Source organism: Rousettus aegyptiacus, unplaced genomic scaffold, assembly GCF_014176215.1.
Source record: "Rousettus aegyptiacus isolate mRouAeg1 unplaced genomic scaffold, mRouAeg1.p scaffold_m13_p_5, whole genome shotgun sequence".
Lineage (NCBI taxonomy): Eukaryota > Metazoa > Chordata > Mammalia > Chiroptera > Pteropodidae > Rousettus > Rousettus aegyptiacus.
Window position 1 is genome coordinate 75,461,173 of NW_023416308.1, and position 6,586 is coordinate 75,467,758.

The following is a 6,586-nucleotide window of genomic DNA, read 5'->3' on the forward strand; positions in this document are numbered from 1 at the left end:
GGGTCAAATTAGTTGCAGAGAAGGAGCAGGCCGAAGTAGGCGGAGCTAGTAGGAGCGAGCGGAAGTGAGGAGCTAGGCGGGCGGGCGTGACCTAGAGAGGCTGTCTGTGGCGCTCAGTTTTCAAATCCCGCCTCTGCCACGTAATGACTGCCCCAGGGCAAAATACCTGACTTTCAGGAGCCAGTCTTTCCACCTGTAAATTGATAAAATAATCCTTGCCCTGTCATACCTTTATTCAACGAATATTTATCAAGAACCTATTCTGTTCCAGGCACTTCTTAAACACTGGGGCACCGCAGTGAACAATAAAGAAAGAAACAGATAATTTTAGTAGGGTGCTGCCAGCTGGAATAAAGTAGTGCTTGTTATAATCACTCAGAAATGATGAATTAGAGAAGGTTTTCCAAAAGGGATAAGAGAGGGGCAGTGTTTTGGACAGAGGTAAGGGCATTTCTGGGAAGAGAAGGGTTCATTATAACTGGAATGTTGAGAGGCCAATGAGGAGAGATGGGACTTGGGAGAAGCCAAATTATGCTGCCCCTACAGGATGTGTGAAGGAGCACATGAACTTTATTCTCAGAAACATTTTAAGGTTGGGAAATATCAATGAAAATTCCTTCTAACATAGGCTAAAAACCCCTTAATAATTGACTTCGGCATAAGACAATGTAGTTAAACATGGCGGCATAGTGTATTTTCCAGCAGGCTCTAGACTTAGGCCCTGGATTTGAGAATCCAGGTTTTGATATTTGCTGTGTGACCTTAAGTAAGTTATTTAACCACTGCAAGCATGTTTCCCATCTATAAGATGTAAATAATAATAGTACCCACTTCGAAGTTTTGTTGCAACATGCAGTCATTCAAGAAATAGTTAGCAAAAGCTTACCAATAGCCAGGCACTGTTCTGGGATGCTCAGCATACAGCTGTGATCAATAATACATGGAGCTTAAATAAATAAATAAACAAATAAACAAACAAATACATGCAATCTGTTCACATGCAGCTTACATTCTTAGTAAGATATTTAAGTGAAGAATGGTAGTGGTTTAAAATAGGACAATGGTAGTAGAAATTGAGAGAACTGAGTGATTCACATTTTCTTTAGAGTCAGCAAAACAGGCTGATGAATTAGATGAGTAAAGCGTAAGAAAGACAGGAATCAAGGAAAATGCCTAGATTTGGAACCTAAATTTTTAGACAAACCCTGATGCCTTTGACTACTGAGATGTGGATGACTGAGAAAAAAAAAGGAGAAAATCAAAGAATTCTACTTGGCCAGAGTTATAAATGAGCTAATATATAAAACCTTCACAACATACCTGCGCACAATAAAATTGATAACAGTTGGCTATTTCATTACTGTCTACCAGGCACATTGTACCAGATGCTTTGAGAGTGAGCTTTCATTTAATCCTTATAGCACCCTTGCAAATGCATTGTGTTTATCCATATTTTATACACTAGATTGCTGAGGTTTAAAAGAAGAGTCATGGGTTCTTCAGGTCACAGGGTTAAGTGGTAATGTTGGAATTGGGATTTAAATTTCCTGTTATTGTCCGATGGGAGTGGGATATAAGTCAAGACATTTGACCAGAGAAGTCTACTACCCCCATACCAAAGGAAGCAGGTAATACAGTACAGAGTACCTGGCCCAACGTACTTCTAGATATACCAATATTAAGTGTTGCATGACTTTTAGAAACAAGATTAGTGGTTACCATTGGTAGGGTAGAAACTAGAAGGATTCTGAGAAGAGAGTAATGTTCTGTTTCTGGATCTGGGTGCTGGTCTCATGTTGAGTTTATAAAACCGATTTGAATTGTACACTTCTGATATGAATAGTTTTCTGTATGCATGTTCACACCAATAAAAAGTTTAAGAAGAGTGATTATTTGAGGAACCTTAACAACTGTGCCAAGCCTTCTCAAACCAAGAAATTAGAAGACAAGTACAGATGTTAGAAAGAATGGATTTAACCTTGGACAAAAGAAAAGAGATTCTGGGAAGAAGGAATAAGGTGCAAAAATAGACCCCCAACAAGACAGTATTGTGATTATCAAATTAAGATAAATGATCAAAGGCATCTCCAAGTCTGGGGTGGAGTAATGGAATAGAATGGGACTAGAAAAATGTCCCTTTAAAGAAGGGACAATAATATGTACTGGTGTATGGATAAATGTTTAATGACTGATTTGCCAAATAAAAAAGCCCTGATTTGTAATGGTCGCCAGTCTCTGTGGCGTAAATAGTCCCACCAAATGCAGTTAGGTAGAAATGGGTTTCTACTTTACAAGTTTCCACTTTACAAGTACAATAAACAAATAACCACACAAGCACAGATGGTAGTACGATATAATAAAATCATTAGGAAGTGTTGAGATGTGAATAGTTGTTATCTTTATTTTTAATATAATTTAATTGTAAATTATATTATCAAATTTTTTAATAATGGCTCTGTTTAACAACTGGCTTGCAAACTTTCTGAAACATTAACATTTGGTTCTCATAAGCAAATACCGACCAGCTCTAGTATACCACTGAAAATAACTTATCTGCTTTGCATGATTGAGGGGATTGAATTTAACATGTTCTGTAACTGGCAGATAGCTAAGGTAACTATTATATAACTAACACTTAGCTACCACTAACTATATGCCAGGCTCTGTTCCAAGTGCTTTATAAATATTAACCTATCTAATCACTGTAAGAACTCTGGAAAGCAAGGCTGTTATCCTCTTTTCCAGATAAATAAACATTAGCACAGACTGATTAAATAACTTGCTCAAGATCACAGAATAAGTGGCAGAGCCAGAATTATAACCTAAGCAATCCAGCTACAGCATCCATGATCTTAAACATTGTTTTTTTCTGTTTCATTATTAGTTTAAAATTGCATACAAGAAAACCAATGATAAGTACAGTGAATTCTAATACTTTTTATTGTAGAACTTTGCAATCCTTGTGCCCATCGGTCAAATGAGAATTGCTTTCAGTGGAAGCCAAGTAAGAAGTAGTATATATTGAATATCTACAGGATGTGGGAACGTTGACTCCAGGCAAACAGGAATTTATCTCAGAAGTTGTCAGGGCAGTTGTTGGGGGGAAAAGAGACAAAAAGTTCCGGAGGATAGATCTTCGATTAGGTTTAGGGAGGGAACCACAGCTAGCAAATGCCAGTAAACAGCCTAGGACTGTGTCCAGACGATTAATGTTTTATTTTGATAATGCCTGAAAGCTTAGTTCTAGGGTCAAAAGTAAACAAAAAAAGAAGAAAATTCTGCATTTTCAATCTCATAAATCATAGGTAAGAAAGTCTCATGCATTGCTGGGGTGATAATAATTACATATATTGAACATCTATCCATGTTGTGGATCTTGCATAGAATGACTCATTTGATACTCAAACAATCCTATTAAATTCTATTATTCCTGCACCAATAAAGTACCCAAATTTAAATCAATTTTATGTTAGTGGGAAGAGTGAAAAGGAAATGATTCCATATAGGTTCTAAGACAAGGCTTGCTTAAACTAATAACTATGTAGAATTTTAGAACTGACCTCATTCTCATACGGTCACAACAACTGCATCAGCATTTAATAGGTTCTCAGTCAATGTTTATTGACTTAAGTTCAATTACACTGAAGACAATGAGATTTGAGGGTGGAAATACTGGGTTAAGAAACAATGAGGCCTGAAATATTGTTTGCTTTCATTTATTGAGTGTATAAAGTGTGCAAGCGCCATGCTAGGCCTTTTACTTGACTGTGTTCATTTAATCTTCAAAACAATTCTAAAAAGTAAGTAAATATCATTACTCAGAAAGGTTAAGTAACTTGCCCTCACCCGTAAGGATAGTAAATGGTTGCAGTCAATGTTTCTGCCTGGGCATGCCCACAGCCCATGCTCATATGCTGTTGCTGGCTTTATGGGAGACCATTTGGCTGATTTTTATTCTCTTATTTTTTTTTCATGTTTGAACTTTTTACAAGCATCTGTATCATTTTAATCATCAGAAAAAAAATAAACATATTTTCATTTTGGAAAAAAATGGAGCATTTAGTAATGTAAAATTAACTCATCCTCTCATTCCAGGCATCTGCATTCCAATGGTGCATTCCAAGCACCATTCCCACCTATACCTTAAGCAGTGCTTCTTAAAAACAAATAAACAAACAAAAAACTCATTTCCTGTTCCTTAAGGACAAGGCTTAACATCAATGTTAAGAACAAGAGCAGTTCTTTAGAAACAAGAACAACCAATCAACCAAAGTAATAGCTAAGCAAAGGAGGCTGGACAAAATTGTTGGGGTCGGCAGCGTCAGCTGATACCAGCAGTAGGAGCCATAGAATGAAGACTCTTCAGCTTCCACAGCTCAAAAGAGAATCTGAGATTAATGTTAGGAATAGAAGGCTGACCCTCTTTCCTCCTTTTCATCCCCACTTCATCCCAGAAATGATTGGTATCAGAGAGTCTTATGATTCTGACAGGGCATGGGGTGGGAAATCTAGATGGGACTCAATATTGGGACGAGGGTGAGGAGTTGTCAACCTGTATGCAGGCAGGATTTCCAAACTCAGAGTAGGCAAAGGGGGCAGGCCTCTTACCAGGAAAGCGGGCCTATAAGAGCAGCTCAGGAACCCCACAGGTCTCTGGGGGACAGTATTCCAGGCAGGAGAACAGGTCAGAACTGAGGAGTATAAGATTAAGAATTATGTCTATGGCCATACTACCCTGAACAAGCCCAATCCTGTCTGATCCCAGAAGCTAAGCAGGGTCGGGCCTGATTAGTACTTGGATGGGAGACCACCCAGGAAGACCAGGTGCTGTAAGCATAAAAAATAAAAAAATAAGAAATTGTAAGCTGACAAGGTCCTTGCAATCTGTGAGGTCAACCAAGGGCTGCCTTGTCTAAGGAAAAAAAAAAAAAAAAGATTAACAGGACCATAAATGGCCCAAGGGTCATTCCAGAGTCTTTGGGGCCCAGGATTTACTAACTCCAGGTATTTAGCACTAGATCATTCATACATTCATTCACCAAACATTACTGAAGGCCGCCTGTCTACCAGACTCTATTTAACTATTGGGAACATACCGTGGTCTTCATCCCTGGGAGTTAGTCTGTGGGGAGTAAATAGCAATACGGTGTGAGGGAAGCACAGGGTGCATGGGAACCCAGCAGAAGCAACTAACAAAGCTAGAGGATAGAGGAAATGTGGGGAAAATTGGACTTAGATATCCAAGATTAAATATCACGTAATGCCTTCTTTCACTTCCAGGCAAAATATATAAAAAAGGAAATCAGAGTGCTGTCGTTATAGATATTAACAATGTGCACAAGCCAATATTTCCTTTTTCTCTTTTTAAAAAAGCTGTTTTATGAGAACATGTGTACCTTGCGTAGACATGTGTTGATACAAGGTACATGTGGAATGACAGCTGGGGAGGCAGGAGCCCAGGGGATGGTGAGATAAGCCTCGAGGTGATGTTCTAAAACACTTTATCAGTTCTATAAAAATCAATGGAAAACAGTTACCAAAACAAGGTGGGTGAGCCAAGAGGGCACTCAAACACCAGTTCCCTTGTTTCAAACCTGCTGCCACCCTACTGCAACCCCAGTTCACACACACACCTCAGCCCGTTTATTCCTCAGCTCAATCACCAGAGGTTCACACTGATGCCTTTGTTACCTTGGACATCCAGAAAAAGAGCAGGAGGACCCCTTCCACACACCCTCATCTCACAGGTGCTTCATATATTGTTCTTTCTCCATTCCCTTGGGGGAAGAAAGGGTACTTTGGAGAAGTAATAGTAAAAATGAAGATAATTAGAAATTGGTTATGAGAAGTGTTATCTTAAGCATATCATTTCTGAATCATTAAAATTGAGGTGGGGGGGTTGGGGGGACTGGTATTCAGGGCTGCAAAAAACATAGGATCCTCTTCTCAGAGACCCTTGCTCTCTGGCTGCTGGTTGGGAAGACCTCCTGAGGAAATGCCATGTGCCCTCAGCTTTAGTAAGGATCTTTGAGATACAGTCTTGATGGAGTGGGCTGCTCTCTTTGCCTTATTGTCTCTCTACTGGCATCACTGCTTCTCTATAACTATTCTATTTCCTTTTGTAGCTTAACCACAGTTTCTACTTCCTCATAATTTTAGTTTAAACACAGAGGTAGGTTGCCATGACTTATCTCTACCACTCCCTCCAGCTTTTGACCCGTCACTACATATTTTCTCAATAATTCCCCATTTTGTAATTCCTAAATGCTTGAACCTGATTCAGCTTATCTCAGTTTTTGTTTTGTTTTGTTTTGTTTTGTTTTAATCTCAGATTATCAATACCTTTTTCAGGATCTTGAGCAGCCAGTGAACAAGATTCTCTTAGATAGGCATTCATTCACTCATTCTTTAATTGTTCATTGATTTCTTTCTACTAACTCATTTTATATTAAATACAGTAGAATACAAAACACATATGGTCCTTGTTAGAAGCAGATGTTAACAGCTACAAGATCATGTTATAAAAGAGGAAGTGAACAGGGTGCACCCACTGGAGACGTCCACTAGGCTGTGAAATACGTATGTG

The 6,586-nt window shown here is 38.8% G+C and overlaps 1 pseudogene; it reads left to right on the forward strand.

The window, feature by feature from the left end:
- The first annotated feature begins 4,717 nt into the window (after positions 1-4,717).
- On the forward strand, positions 4,718-4,836 carry LOC118603648 (annotated as a pseudogene).
- Positions 4,837-6,586: the final 1,750 nt, after the last annotated feature.